The sequence below is a fragment of the Zootoca vivipara genome, chromosome 7, assembly GCF_963506605.1.
Source record: "Zootoca vivipara chromosome 7, rZooViv1.1, whole genome shotgun sequence".
NCBI classification, from domain to species: domain Eukaryota; kingdom Metazoa; phylum Chordata; class Lepidosauria; order Squamata; family Lacertidae; genus Zootoca; species Zootoca vivipara.
This window is the reverse complement of record NC_083282.1, coordinates 51,841,482-51,856,478: the sequence shown is the minus strand read 5'-3', so window position 1 is coordinate 51,856,478 and position 14,997 is coordinate 51,841,482. Positions and strand designations below refer to the sequence as shown.

Genomic DNA, 14,997 nt, shown 5'->3' with positions numbered 1-14,997 from the left:
ACCCTTCTGCTGTGTCTCAGTTCTGTCTGCCTTTCCCTTCGCAAACCCAGTCTGCCTTCTCTGCCCCCTGTCTGCAATAAATCCAGAGAGGAATTAAATTCAGAGAGAAAGTGTTTGGAATTGGAAAGCATCTTCTCCAGTCCTTGGAGGGAGAGAGAAATGTTTGGGGGAGATAATGTACACCACAGCTTAGATAGATTGGACCCCCCCCCCCATCACAATACCATCATATTAGGGCACATATATTCCTGTATATTCTATAGACTTCATAAAAACATCACTCTTCAAAGCCCTGCTCAAGTCTAAGGGTACATTATACAACATCAGGAATGATGTGTCTGCTGTCAGTCAGGAATGAACCACTATCAGGTCACACGGTAAGGCAAAACACCTTCAAAAAGGGAATGCTATGCTTAGGATGGGGATCATACCATGACCGAGATTTATTGATGCATGTCTTCTTGCCTTCTGTAAAGTAGGATGGTCTGTTCTGTTCCATGTCAGGTGATGGGGTTCATGGGAAACAAGCTCTACAACAGCCTTCCCCAATGTGGGGCCTTCCATGCAGGCTGGGGCTGGTGGGAGTTGCAGTCCAAATAATCAAGAAGGCACCACAATGGGAAAGGCGTCTCTAGAGACATTTCAACCTAATCTGTACTGATCTTCAGAGAAATGTGAAAAGGCCAAGCTACTTAACCCTTCCATGATCACTGCAGATGATGACAGCAGTCCCGAAATTAAAAGACACCTGCTTCTTGGGAGAAAAGCAATGACAAACCTAGACAGCATCTTAAAAAGCAGAGACATCAACTTGCCGACAAAGGTCCGTATAGTTAAAGCTATGTTTTCCCATTAGTGATGTATGGAAATGAGAGCTGGACCATAAAGAAGGCTGATCGCTGAAGAATTGATGCTTCTGAATTATGGTGCTGGAGGAGACTCTTGAGAGTCCCATGGACTGCAAGAAGATCAAACCTATCCATTCTGAAGGAAATCAGCCCTGAGTGCTCACTGGAAGGACAGATCCTGAAGCTGAGGCTACAATACTTTGGCTACCTCATGAGAAGAGAAGACTCCCTGGAAAAGACCCTGATGTTGGGAAAGACTGAAGGCACAAGGAGAAGGGGACAACAGAGGACGAGATGGTTGGACAGTGTTCTCGAAGCTACGAACATGAGTTTGACCAAGCTGTGGGAGGCAGTGAAAGACAGGAGTGCCTGGCATGCTATGGTCCATGGGGTCACGAAGAGTCGGACACGACTAAACGACTACAACTTAACCCTTCATCATCATCCAAAGGAGTAGAGTGCTGTTACTGAAAAGGTTACATCTAACTCTCTACCTATGCCAGTGTGTGAAATTTGGACATATAATAATGGTGCTTTTTGTAAATAACTTTGTTCTTTTGTTGTTGTAGAACACACATACGTACACACGTGGAGATAGAGAGAGGGGGGGCTGGCATGGGAAGGGAGGTATCTCAGTCAGTGCCCTCAGCTCACCTATGTGTAAGATGGCCAGGTTTAAATAGATGGGCAAGTCTTCTACAGTTTTAATTGTTGGGCAGAAGAAGGCATTTCAGCAGATGCCTTCTCTGTGCCCCTGCACAAAGCTTATGCCATGGATAGCCTATGTCCAGTCTGAATTGTTTATGGGGTGCTTATATGGCAATGTGCATTTACCTTGATTTATTTACAGGATGTTTACACATATGCCTGTTAACAATTCATTCATTCCCCCATTATTTTCCTAACAGCAAAAAAAAGTGGATTTGTGGCCCTAGGGCATGAGGGTGCTTTAATCTACTTGAACTGCACAAACCTAATGTTCCGGTGTGCACCTGAATGATTACTGGAAAGCAGTGACAGTCTGGAGGTTCCTAATTCTTGTAAAATTATAGCAGGGCAGCTACAATTGCTAAAACTGTCTTCTGCACAGCTTTGAAACTTACAGAATCCCTGACCTCTGCAGGGTCTAATTACAGTTTGTGTTAATGTTTATGCAATATACTTTGCAGACATGTAGAATCAGACTACATTTGAGTCTAAAGGTAAAGGGTAAAGGAGCCCCTGACCATCAGGTCCAGTCGTGTCCAACTCTGGGGTTGCGGCGCTCATCTCACTCTATAGGCCGAGGGAGCCGGCGTTTGTCCACAGACAGCTTCCAGGTCATGTGGCCAGCATGACAAAGCTGCTTCTGGCAAAGCAGAGCAGTGCATGGAAACGCCGTTTACCTTCCCGCCGGTAAAGGTAAAGGTAAAGGGACCCCTCACCATTAGGTCCAGTCGTGACCGACTCTGGGGTTGCGGGCTCATCTCGCATTATTGGCCGAAGGAGCCGGCGTATAGCTTCCAGGTCATGTGGCCAGCATGACAAAGCCGCTTCTGGCAAACCAGAGCAGCACATGGAAACGCCGTTTACCTTCCCGCTGTAGCAGTTCCTATTTATCTACAGTACTTGCATTTTGACGTGCTTTCGAACTGCTAGGTGGGCAGGAGCTGGGACCGAGCAACAGGAGCTCACCCCGTTGCAGGGATTCGAACTGCCGACCTTCTGATCAGCAAGCCCTAGACTCTGTGGTTTAACCCACAGCGCCACCTGGGTCCCTTCACATTTGAGTCTAGATTAGCACAATTATTTTTGTTGTGATTAAGACATTCTCAGTTAATTTTGGGGGGTAGATTTTGCTCAAGGAACCGGTCTGAACAAATGCCGCAACATGTTCCAGAACAGTGCTTACTATGTACATTAAAACCACTTCCAGAAAGCTGTATCAGGCTAAAGAGGCCATATGATTTATCAGAGACAGTGATAGTTCTCCCTGTGTGTGGTGAAACAAGCCCATGTCTCCATTATTTCCCTTGAAAATGTGGAACAAGATACTGAAAAACCTTTTTAAAGGCAAGTGAAGCCTCTTTCTGAAGGAATGTGATGCTTGCTTAAATCGTTCTGTTCAACCCAGAAATCAACTTTTTTTTCATGAGCCTCTTTAGAAATGGCAAAACAGCACAGGCAGAGATCCTGGCCGGAAAAAAATAAGGACAGAAGCAGTGCTTGGAAAGGAAATGCCAACCCATGCAGATTCTAGAGCAGTGGCAATCAGCCTTTAACACTGACTGCTGGCTGCAGTCTTGGGAACAGTCCTAAGGTACTATGCAGGTGATGAAGGGTCCATTTATTGAGCCAATAGTTTGGTAGCCAAAAGCAGATGCAGCACCTCTTGACCAAATAGGTAATGACAAATGCTCTGAGCTGGCATGGAATATCATCCATTAATGCACAGCACTATTACTTTATATCTGCAGCAGGAGCACTATTTATTTTCTTTGGGGGGGGTAGGGGGTAGGGCCTTTCGTACGGCAGACCTGACTGGCATAAGGCTCCAGCCTTCTGGATTCTGTGCTGAAATGGTTACAGGAGCTTCTGAGCTTGTTGCAAAGGCTGGCTTTAAGAGCTCACTGCAGTGGAACTAACAGTGCCTGGAAGGGATTTAGTGATATAACTCAGGAACCTACCAATCCAAGCTTGTCTTATAAATAAACGTCTCCCGGTGTCCCCTTGCATGTTGACACAGGGGCATAGCTTTGTGTGTAAGTGCACAGAGAGTGAGACTTACTTGGCAATGCATGTCTGCACATGTAAATGCCAGCAACTGCCAATGCAGCACATGCACACATGGCAATGTAGAACATATTGAGGCAGCTGTAGCTCCCAGAGCACAGCTGGGTTCAAAGTAATAAACAAACAAAGCAATGTGGACAGCTGGGATATAAACTCAGCAAGCGTTCCAAGGTGTGGCATCTCACAGAGATATATATTCCACAACATGTGTGCATACAAAGACGCATTAACAAGCACATAGAAAAATGCACATGTATATAGACCAGTAAAGCCTCATTAACTATAAATAAAACCAGGGCAGCATATGATAGATTTGCTCATGTGAGAAGTGTTATATTACTCTTGAGGATCCACACAGACCTACACACTTTCTTATTAGCAGAATCAGAATTCAAAAGGTTTCCTAAGAAATGAAAGGTATTAATAGCATTGCTGCAAAAATTACAGAATTGCCTCCCTGTGATTTTGAAATACGAACATGGAAATAGCAGCATATCTGTACCATTACACCATGCTCTGCTATGCACACATAAGGTAAAGGTAAAAAGGTAAAGGACCCCTGGACGGTTAAGTCCAGTCAAAGGCGACTATGGAGTTGCGGTGCTCATCTCGCTTTCAGGCTGAGGGAGCCAGCATTTGTCCTCAGAAAGCTTTCTGGGTCATGTGACCCAGCATGACTAAACTGCTTCTGGCGCAACAGAACACAGTGACGGAAACCAGAGTGCACGGAAACGCTATGCGCTATGCACACACAGGTAAGCTTACACAGTATACAAGCACACACGGCAGGGCTTCTGATTTTCCAACTTTCCCCTTCCCCTCTTCTATTCAGGAAATTTAAGTCTCCTAAAGAAAAAAATAGTTTAATTTCCCAACCCCTCTGTAATTGCTGGCTGCCACAGGCTAAATTTATACCAGCCACATGCTGCTAATGCCCACTACCCTACACATACACAGCATGGCACCATCTGTACTGTGTGAACATGTTCATTCCGCATTTTGGGATTCTGTTTATCCACCTGCCTCAGCTGTCACCTGGTGGAGGAGGATGACAATTGCAGCATGTATCATCACAGCCAGATGCCGTCCCTACTCCCACGTTTAACTGAAAATGGCTACTCATATTCTACAGGCATGCTCTGTATAAGATAGTGCCGAGGCCAAAACACAAGAGTGGGAACATGTTTTGGTCTGCTGTGAAATGTGCTCCCTCAACTTTGCAAGGTTGTAGGGGTTGTGCGGAGGGAGGAGGGAGACATTCCTGTCGCCAAGGCACCTGGGAAAATTCCCCCTCTCCCAATCTAATTGCACCTACATTCAATAGTTGGGGCAGAATGTGGGAGGAATCACAGGCATAGCCAACGGTGGGGGGCAAGGAGGGCAGCTGCCCCCCATAACCAATAAAAATACCTAGCAAAGTGAGGTTATGCCCCCCTAACAAAAGGCCTGCCCCCCCCAACAAAAATCCTGGTTACTCCCATGGGAGGAATGTGTATTTGGATGCTCAACTGAATGCGGATCCAGTCAAAAGTTAACGCAATGAAGGTGGACATCTAAATATATGTCAAACCATAGAGGGAGTCAATGCACATGGCACCCTTTTCAATGGAATGAGCATTTCAGTTTGCATGTAAATACCCATCCCTGACCATTAGCTACTTATGACTAGAGCTGGATCAGGGCCAAAATCTTGCTAGGAAACACTAGTAGGGAACAAAATTACCAGTACCTAGGAAACCCCAGTACAATGTCCACCCCACAACTGCAATTAGAACAAAGGATGTCATGTGATTCATTATGTGGCACTGTGATGTTCATTACATGATTCCTGATTGGTGAGATCATGCAGTGAAAAAGAACAAAGCCTCAAAGATGGTACCAAAGCATCAGCATATCAGGATTGTGAACAGGCATAAGAAAAACATTACATTTTAGCAGCCCTTGAAAGCTGCTCATGAGCTGCATGTGTTGAGCAAGAAAATTTCATGGCAAGTAAGGAAACAGGAGGAATCAGAGGTGAGGGAAGAGTAGGACAACACTAGGGGAGACAGAGATGACGAGAAAGAAAATACAGGTGATTGACTGTAATAGATTGATTGAAGCGAATGATAGAGAAAAGGAGATTCCACAATTCCCATTATCCCTGAATATTGGTTATGCTAGCTGGGCTAAGATTGGTTTTAATCCAAAGCACCTGGCGGGGACCAGGTTGATACCCTGAACTAGGGGTATCAAATATCTTCTCCATGGCCCTGGAGTGGTGGACTATACATCACAACCTTGGCAATCAACTTTGAATGCAGTGGAGTCCCATCACAGCAGCTGAAGGGAGTGATCTGGAAAAGCAGGGTCTTCAAACCAAGGCTACCACTGGGTGACGGTCAATGTAGGGTGGGTGAACTTGCAGTGCAAAAATGTCTGTAAGAAAAGTATTTAGTGGGAAGAGAATGAAGAGGAGTAACCTCAATATCAAATGTATTAAGATAAATTCTCTTTGCCAATCTTGAAGATGATTTATTTATTAACTGATCAGTTGTAGGCAGTTTTGTGTCCTTTCCTGTCATTAGTTGTCATTAGGACCTTGTGGAAACTGTCACTGAATCTTAATGTCCATTGCCAATTAATCTTTGATAAGTAATAGGTACCATTCAACATGCCATGTATTTCAGGGCTCATAAAATCAACCCTTCAAGCTCGTATGATAGTGGTTGGCTCTGCCCCTTCCCTGTGCCAGGAGTTGAACTGCTAACCTGAACATCTGCTGGACTATGTGGGGAGGAGTGCTGCAGATCCAGAAGACAAGGCGCAGGTTGGTAATACAGACCCACTGACCTCCTACTCAGCAATCCTACCACGTATGTAAACTCTCACAACACATGAAATAGAATTGTTTCACATCTTTTGAGTCATGAAACAAATTCATTTCATGACTCATGAGACTGTACATATGTGATAGGATCTTGAGGTAGAAGGTTTTGTTTTATTTCTGGAAGGATATAAATAGGCTGAATCACTTAACAGCTTGCAGCTTTTTTTATCTCATTTGCCAATTAGTGCATTGCTTGAGCCAGACTACTGAACGGACCTGCCTGTTTTGGAAAAAAAGGTGGAGGATTCATTGAAGGGTCCAGCTCCAGGTTTGACTAAGCCCTGGGCAAAATACTGCCTGGTGGGCCCCTCCATCAATGTTGGGTTCATGTAGGCTTATCTGGTGACAGTCAGCACTTTTGTTGGTTCTGACACAAGTGAACTTCTCGGACCAGCTGCACTTCAGGACAGGGCACAAGAGCCTGTGCCACCTGAGGTACAGAGAGCCACCCCTGCTCCTCCTCCTCCTCCTCCTCCTCTTCTCTGTCTTCTGCCCCACTTCCCCTCCATGCTGGTGGTGGTAGTGGCAGCAGCAGTGCTGCCACATCTCTCTCCTTCCTCTCTCTTTTCCTCACTGGAGCACAGGAGCTACCGCTCTTCCTCCTTCTTGTTGGAAGTAGGGGTCCTTCCTCAGAGCAATACATTGTGATGAGGTGGCTGGGAGATTGCCTGAAGGGCTGCACTGCCTGCGGTGACTAGATATTCTCTTTAAACTCCGGTAAAAATGTAGAATCGCTTTAAGGTCCTTTCTCAGAGCAAGGGAAGGCAGTGGCAGAGGAAGATAGCCCTGCAGAAGCCTCACAGGAGTGGACTGAAGTTGGTGGGGATACTGTCTGACTATTCTACACTGGGTGCTGGGGGCTCTGAACTAGTATAGCAAAAATCTGAAAAGCTCTCTCAGGCCTGATCTGTATGTTTCTGCTGTAGTTGCTCCTGTGGCATCATACCGCACCACTCTGAAAGGTAAGCCATTTGTGTGGCGCAACAACCACATAGGTTGGCATTAGCCAAGCCGGCAGGTCCTCCTTCTATGTGAACATTCTTGAGGCATGCCTGGAACATGTGGGTGCTGCTTCACACAAACAGCTTTTCCTTGGTGTCATCTGCACTTGCAATGAATGAAAGGAGTCTCAGCCTAGGTGCATCCCGAATCTGAACACGGTGAGCCATCCCAGCACCTGCAGTTTCAGCATAAGGCTGCAATCTGTACCATAGTGATCATACTTTTCTCTTGCCTGGTGTCTGGTAAATAAATGATATATGCTAAATGAGTCTATGTATTTGGATTTAAATTCCCTTCAACCCCCCCCAATAACCTATGGGAGGGGTTAAGATAAAACTAAAATGGCATTGTAATAAGAGAGAGTGGGTAGGTTTTTTGCTGTTGCTGCTGCTGCAGCAGCAGCTATGGAAACAGCACTGTCATTCTTGCTGGGTTTTAGTATTCGGTTGGTTAACACATTTGACTTACAAAATGTGTGGAAAAGAAATGCGTGTATACATAAACTATGACTCAATACTTTAATTATTTGCATAAATTAATCCACACTTGAAAGCCTCCATTGGTTCCTCATGAGACAGCTATCTGCTCCGCTGTTAAAGCCAAGAAATGCTGCAGTGGGGTCAGGCAGCTATCAGAGGTGCTGCTGCTTAAGCTCACGATGCCAAACGATACTTGCATGCAAAAATACAAAAGTGTGGTTTTTCTGGGTCTTGGAACAAGGAGCCAACCTTAGCCAGCAGCCAGACAAGTGAGGCTGCTTCTGGCCAAGTGCCTAAATCAGTCCACTAATCAATAAACAGCTGCTGAGACAGCAAACAGCTTGCAGAGGGCAGGTAGCATTTCAGAAAGCCACCGAAAATATGGCTTCGTCACTGTCAGCAGAGGAGAAGGCAAGGAGAACTGGTACAGCCACAAGATGAAACAGCTGGAGGACAGAGGCCTAGTACCGCCTTGTATTCCTTACACTGGTGGTATTGTGTTTGTGCGTGTGCGCGCACATGCTTTGACCTCAATCGCAGTCATTTATCATGCCCTGCAGTAACCCTAACATTGACCTGAAAAAATACTTCAAAGGAAAGCTATGCTGTAAGAGGATCCCAAGTTTCCCTTCTATGTCAAGACTCTCTCTGCGATGTAAACCAACTGGCCTCTTACATAGCAGTTCCCCACCCCAGGCAATTTTTCATTTCATCTGAAGACAGCATCTTGCAGAGAAGATGAGTGTCAACACCACACACCAAAACACTTCCCTCTCGCTAAAACTCAGTGAGGGGGGAGGGCATTCCAGTGGTGTCAGAAGCGGTGGGGCGGGCACCTCGCCTCATGGGTGGGCCGGCTCTGTGTTGCCATTTACCACTGTTTCCACTTCTACTCCCTTGCTCTGTTGGCTTGAAGTTATATTGTAAGCTCCTTGGGGAAGGGATATTTCCTCTTTTATTCAGTAAAGCACCATGCACCTTGGTAGCTCTAGGTAAAAGCAAGCAAGCAAGCAAGCAAGCAAACAAACGAACAAAGTTCCAGGGTGGCTGGGCAGAATAAAATATACCAAACATTTTTTGATTTTTTTTATATATTTGACCAGGCAAAGATAACAAAGGTGAACACTGGAGAAGATTTTTGCTGCCAGTCCTGCTCTGCAACTGGTTACTGAATAGCCTATTCCAGGCTCCCTCTTTACTCTTTGTCTACTCTGGCATTGCTCCTTGAAGGGGTATCAAGAGAGGTGTGATTAAAGCCTGCTCACTTTGGGGGCTTTTCAGTAGGCAGTCACCTCTTCCATTCAGCCAGGGGGGGGGGGACTGGATATTTTCCATTTCTTCTTGTAATCTGGATACAAAGGCAGTGAAAGGGCTTGCTAATGACTTGCCATACTCCATACTGCACATGTGCCTGCACTTCCAAACACCCACATCGCGTAAAGCAAGGATGATTGCATCGTTAGTGTAGTCATGAAGTTCAGGGCTCTGCAGCGCAAATCAATGAGAACAACGCACACGTGGTCCACAGAATTCAAGCATTTGTGCAGTTATTAATATGTGAAAAGATGGGTTTTGTGCACTTGCTAAAAATGCATAACAAGCTAATATACAACCCGTAAGATTGGGCTGTATATAGCTGAAGCAGCAAAACTGCACTAAAGCTCATACATGCTCTTTCGCTGCCATAGCTTGCTCAGTGCACACTCAAAGTGTATAGCCTAGGGCCGCCAACCTTTTGGGGCCTGCAAACATATTTGGAATTTTGAGAGAGTGCTGTGGCAATCAGGTCACTTCTCTCCCTGCTCCCCAGGTCAGTCTCCTGTACCCCCAGGAGAGAGAGAAAGGATAGAACATGATTACACACACACACACACACACACACACACACACACACACGGCTTTTTCATAGGGCCTGGCTAGAAGCTGGAGCCAGTTGAATTAAAATGGATCTTGAATTTGCATGACTTGTAGAGAGTTGGAAGGGACCCCCGAGGGTCATCTAATTCAACCCCCTGCAATGCAGGTATCTTAACTAAAGCATCCAATGACAGACGACTATCCAACCTCTGCTTTAAAATTTTCAATGAAGGAGCCTACCACCTTCCAAGGGAGACCATTCCACCATCAAACTGTAGTTCACGGGTGTCAAACACAAGGCCCGGGGGCCAAATCCGGCCCGCCTGACCTCGTCATGTGGCCCGCCGAGCGCCCCAGCCAGCGGGACCCAGCAGCGGGACCTTGCTGCTGAAGCGCCGCGCCGACAAAGCGCCGACAAACAGCTGGGGCCTGGGGAGCAGCGCTGCGTGGAGCACCCCGACCCACAGCAGGAGAAGGAGGAGGCAGCTTGTCAGGTCAGCGCCCAGCAGCGCCGCACGGAGAGTCCCAAGCCTCTGTGACGCAGCAGTGCTCTGTAGCACTTTGAATCCTCCTCCTCCTGTCACGGCTTGGCGCCTGGAAACGGCTGCTGCTGCTGCTTCTGAAGCACAGACAAAGCACCCAGCAGCGCCGCGTGGAGGAGCAGGAGGATTCAAAGTGCTACAGAGCACTGCTGCGTCCCAGAGGCTCGGGACTCTCCGTGCGGCGCTGCCGGGCACCGACCTGGCAAGCCGCCGCCTTCTCCTCCTCTTGCCTCATCTCCTCCTCCTCCTGCCGCGGCTCAGCCTCATGAACGTGAGCTCAGCAGCGGCTCAGCCTCAAGAACGTGCAACTCTGAGGCTTTACGCACGTCTCCTAAAACGGACACCCGCTGCCTCAAGCTGCACGGGAAATGCTTTTTGCCCCTGGGTTCCTTCGCGCTCTTTTCTGGCGCTGAATCAAGGCGGCGACCCCCCCCTTCCCTTTCTTTCTTCCTCTCTCTCGTTCTTATTCTTTCTTTCCCTCTCCTTCCTTCCTTCTTTATCTCTGTCTTCTCTCCCTCTTTCTTTTTCTTTCCTTTTTTATTCCCTTCCTTCTTTCCTACTCTTCTTTCTCTCCCCTCTTTCCTTCCTCTCTCCCTCCTGCTCCCTCTTTTCTTTCTTTCTTCCTTACTTCCTTCCTTCCGTCCTTCCCATCTTTCTTCCTCTCCCTCATTCTTATTCTTTCTTTCCCTCTCCTTCCTTCATTCTTTATCTCTGTCTTCTCTCCCTCTTTCTTTTTCTTTCCTTCTTTATTCCCTTCCTTCTTTCCTACTCTTCTTTCTCTCCCCTCTTTCCTTCCTTCCTCTCTCCCTCCCACTCCCTCTTTTCTTCCTTCCTTCCTTCCTCCACTCCCTCTCCCTCTCCCTCTCCTCAGAAACATAGGATGCTGCTTTATACTTCTGGCCCTTAAACCCTGGAACCAGGAGAACAGCTCCAGTGAGTCAACCTCAGCCAGTCCCTTTGGAGAAGGGGGGTGGCTCACTGGCAGAACATCTGTCCTGCATGCAGAAGGACCCCAGCATCTCCAGGTACCAGTAGCTCTGCAAAGCTCCTGCATGAAACCCTAGCGAGCCTCCACCACCCAGTGCAGTTACCAAAAATCATTTTTCAATAAATTGTACAATAATTGTACATTTGAATATCTACTTGCCATTATTCTGACTATGTTAGTTATTACTTACATTATTACAAAAAACAGTAATAATTGAATGCAGTGACAATAATTTATGATAATAAAGAGTGGACACATAGTCCTACATATACAACCGGCCCTTTGAGGGTGACCAAACTGCTGATGTGGCCCCCGATGAATTTGAGTTTGACACCCCTGCTGTAGTTCATGGCTGCTGAAGCAATCCATTGTGAAACAGTGGGATAGAGTCATGGCCGGAGTGATCGATCATCATCTAATTTTGCTAGCCCTGTTATTTCTCCTGGGTTGCCCTCAAGACAGACTTTCCAGATGATCTGAAAACACGGGCAAAACAAAGTATAAAATTCAACTGTTCACAGCAGAGCCATTTTGACTCTAGGCTTCTAAATGCACCATCTTGACTTTCCAAAAATAAAGCACTTGTGTCAACAGCAAGAGATGCTATATGCTCAATAGTTTGTAACTGAGAGAAACCATTTATACTTTGGAATCCTGCTTATGAATACCGCGAGGTAACCCACTGGGAGAGAGAACTGCAGATGAAGAACAACACTGTATGTGCAAACTATACCTTTAGAGCACATTGTTCTATCAAATAATTCTGGGCACTGTAGTTTGTTAAGGGCTTTGGGGGATTCTAACTCTGTGAGAGGTGAACTACCATGTTCATAATTATTTGAAATGGGGAAATATGCTTCAAATGTGTAGTGTATACACAGGTATCCTTTTAAAAATCCATTCAGGGTGATTTGTTATCATGATGGGATCAGAGAGGCTATGCATGATCCTACTTTCAATACAGTTTATGCCCGCAAAAGTTTCAGGGTGCACATACTGAAATATACTCGGAGTCCTGTAGTGACTTCATGCTCTTTATTGCAGCTTGTAAAACAGTGAATGAAATATCCCCCCCAAAAACCTCAGGCTTTTATATACAATTATTTACACAATGAGTCCCGTCTGATTGCCTGATTCTGCTTCCCTCCTGGAGCCTGATTGGTCTTTTCCAGGAGGCCAATCAGTTGTTGCATTCTATGATCCTACCAGCCTAATAGGCTGATTAACTTCTTCCTGGAGCCTGATTGGTCTTCTCCTGCAAGCCAATCAGTTGTTGCATTCTAGGATCCTACTTGCCTATTGGTCTAGGGTCCAAGCTTAGTACATAACACATACAGTACCGAATTGTTTCACATCAGTGCACTTCCTGTAACTTCCTGCTGAAATCCTGCAACTACCAGTATATATTCCCAGTTTATTTTGTGTCCCATTTCTGTTGTGCTGCAGCACAAGGGTGACCCTCCAGAGGGCACTAATGTGGTAACATTAGGAAAGCATTACAGAACAACCAGAAAGGGGAAACCAGTGCTTTTTTTTTCGGGGGGGGGGGCGGTGCAAAGGTAGGCATACTGCTAAACATTTTGTGAATCTAAGTTTGGCCTCACTGAGGGGCAGTATTTCAATATGAGTGGGAAAATGAGAGTACTGTACCCCTAAACATTTTTTAAAGAAAAAAAAGCACTGGGTGGAACGATGTACGGACAGTCAAGTATAAATCCACCACTAATGCACTATTACTGCATCAACGACATGTTACAGAAAACACCTGCCAAACGAAAAAAATCAAAAACCCAACAACTCTGGAATGGTCCATAAACAGGTACTGTGTATTGCTGCTTCTATGACACAACTGCATAAGTTTGAGCTGAGCTTCCATCAATTCCTCTTACTACAAGATGTTGTTGAAATGTTGAGTGGATCTGGATTTAAAAGTGAACAATTTGTTCTCATATCTGTTCTTCTGTTTGGGGAATTTCTTTCTTTTCTGAAGAACAATCCTGAGAAGCTATGAATTTCATGTGAAATCCTCTTTGACACTTGCACATTAGAAGCACAAGCAGAGTCACATTGTACAGCCCTTTCAAACCACTCCACATCAGCTCACTGCAGTGAAAAGAGGCAACACAGCTGATTGGCAAGAGGGGAAAAGGTGTTTTTATTGTTTCATTTGCACCTGGTACTTCTGAGATTATATTTAAAGTGGTGGGAAGGACCATAAATGATGAAGGGAAGGCTAAGAATAGTGTGTTCTCAGACCTGTGCTTTCCTGTACTACAGTGTTTTGAAACTTATGAAACAACCTTTTTCTGGAATTAGGGGCAAAGATAGCTGATCAGAGTGTTGACAATTATACATACAGGGTTAAATGAAGAGCTAGACCTTATGATATTAATGAAATCAGTGTGGTGGAATGGTTATAGTACCAGACCAAGACTGAGACGACTCTGGTTCAAATCCCACTCAACTATGAATCTCATTGGATGATCTTTGGCCAGCCATTAGCTCTCAGCCTCAGCTACTTCACAGGGTTGTTGTAAGGATAAAATAAAAGGGGGGACGGACACTGTGGGCTGCTCTGAGCTGCTCTGTGATGGAAGGGTGGGGTAAAAAAGCAATAAACAAGTAGAATTACTGATAACAGGTGGGAGGGTTTATATGTAGGTCAGGAGAGTCTTCTACGTGCAGTTAGGACAGGCTGTTTTTTGCTCTTCTTTTTTCTTTTTGGCAATAATGCCAAGTAGAATAATTTCGTTGTTGCTAGATCTGATCAGTATAATACTGGGTTTTTAAAAACAGATTTTTGAATGATTTCCCTCCCCTTGGAAAATGACACACAGCAATAATAATGGCAACAGTAGTTAAGCTACAGGGAAGAACCAATCCACAGTGTATGAAATGGAGGGCTCCCTTGTTCTGAGAACATCTTATATGGAAACTTGAAAGGCCTACTTAGTCTAGCATCCTGCTTCCCACAGAGGCCAAGCAGATACCCTCAAGCAGAACATGTAGGCAACAATGGTCCTCTACCACTATTGTTCTCCAGCTACCTCTGAACCTGGGTGTAGCATATAGCCACCATGATTAGTAGCCACTGATATGATTGCCCTATCCTCCATTAACCTGTCAAAGCCTTTTAAAGGCTTTGCAAGTCATTGTTAAGTTGTGGCCATTTCCGCAGGTTAGCTATGCACCTACATGAAGAGGTTATACCAGTACTACCTTCTGTCTGTCCTGAAACTCCTGCCAACCTGCAAACTTGCTAATAAAGTGTATTCCTTTCCAAGACAAGGGCAATATATTACAGATCGTTAATTCTCTATAGCACAATATGGGGCACACTGGTGCTTTCTAATTCATTCATTCATTTGTTTTTACTATTACCATTTGTTATATAGTCTTGTCAAAAACATTTTCAGAAGCCTCTGGTAGATTGGAAAGAGGATTTTTTATATCTATTCATGAACAAGATGTGAAGAGATGTGAATCTGCCTGGGGTCTTACAATAAAGGGCAGGTAAGAAATCCAGTAAGCAAATAATAAGATTAGCATTGTTGCTATTGTTGCATTTAGTGTTTACAAAAATGTGTGCAAGGGTAGACTCCTGCAATAATTTTAATGATTTTTATTTTTAGAAAATATA

At 45.3% G+C, this 14,997-nt stretch overlaps 1 protein-coding gene across 1 annotated transcript in view; it reads right to left on the bottom strand.

Moving 5' to 3' along the window:
* PACSIN1 (protein kinase C and casein kinase substrate in neurons 1) overlaps positions 1–14,997 on the bottom strand; it is a 57,096-nt gene that overhangs the window by 16,766 nt on the left and 25,333 nt on the right. The window lies entirely within an intron of this gene.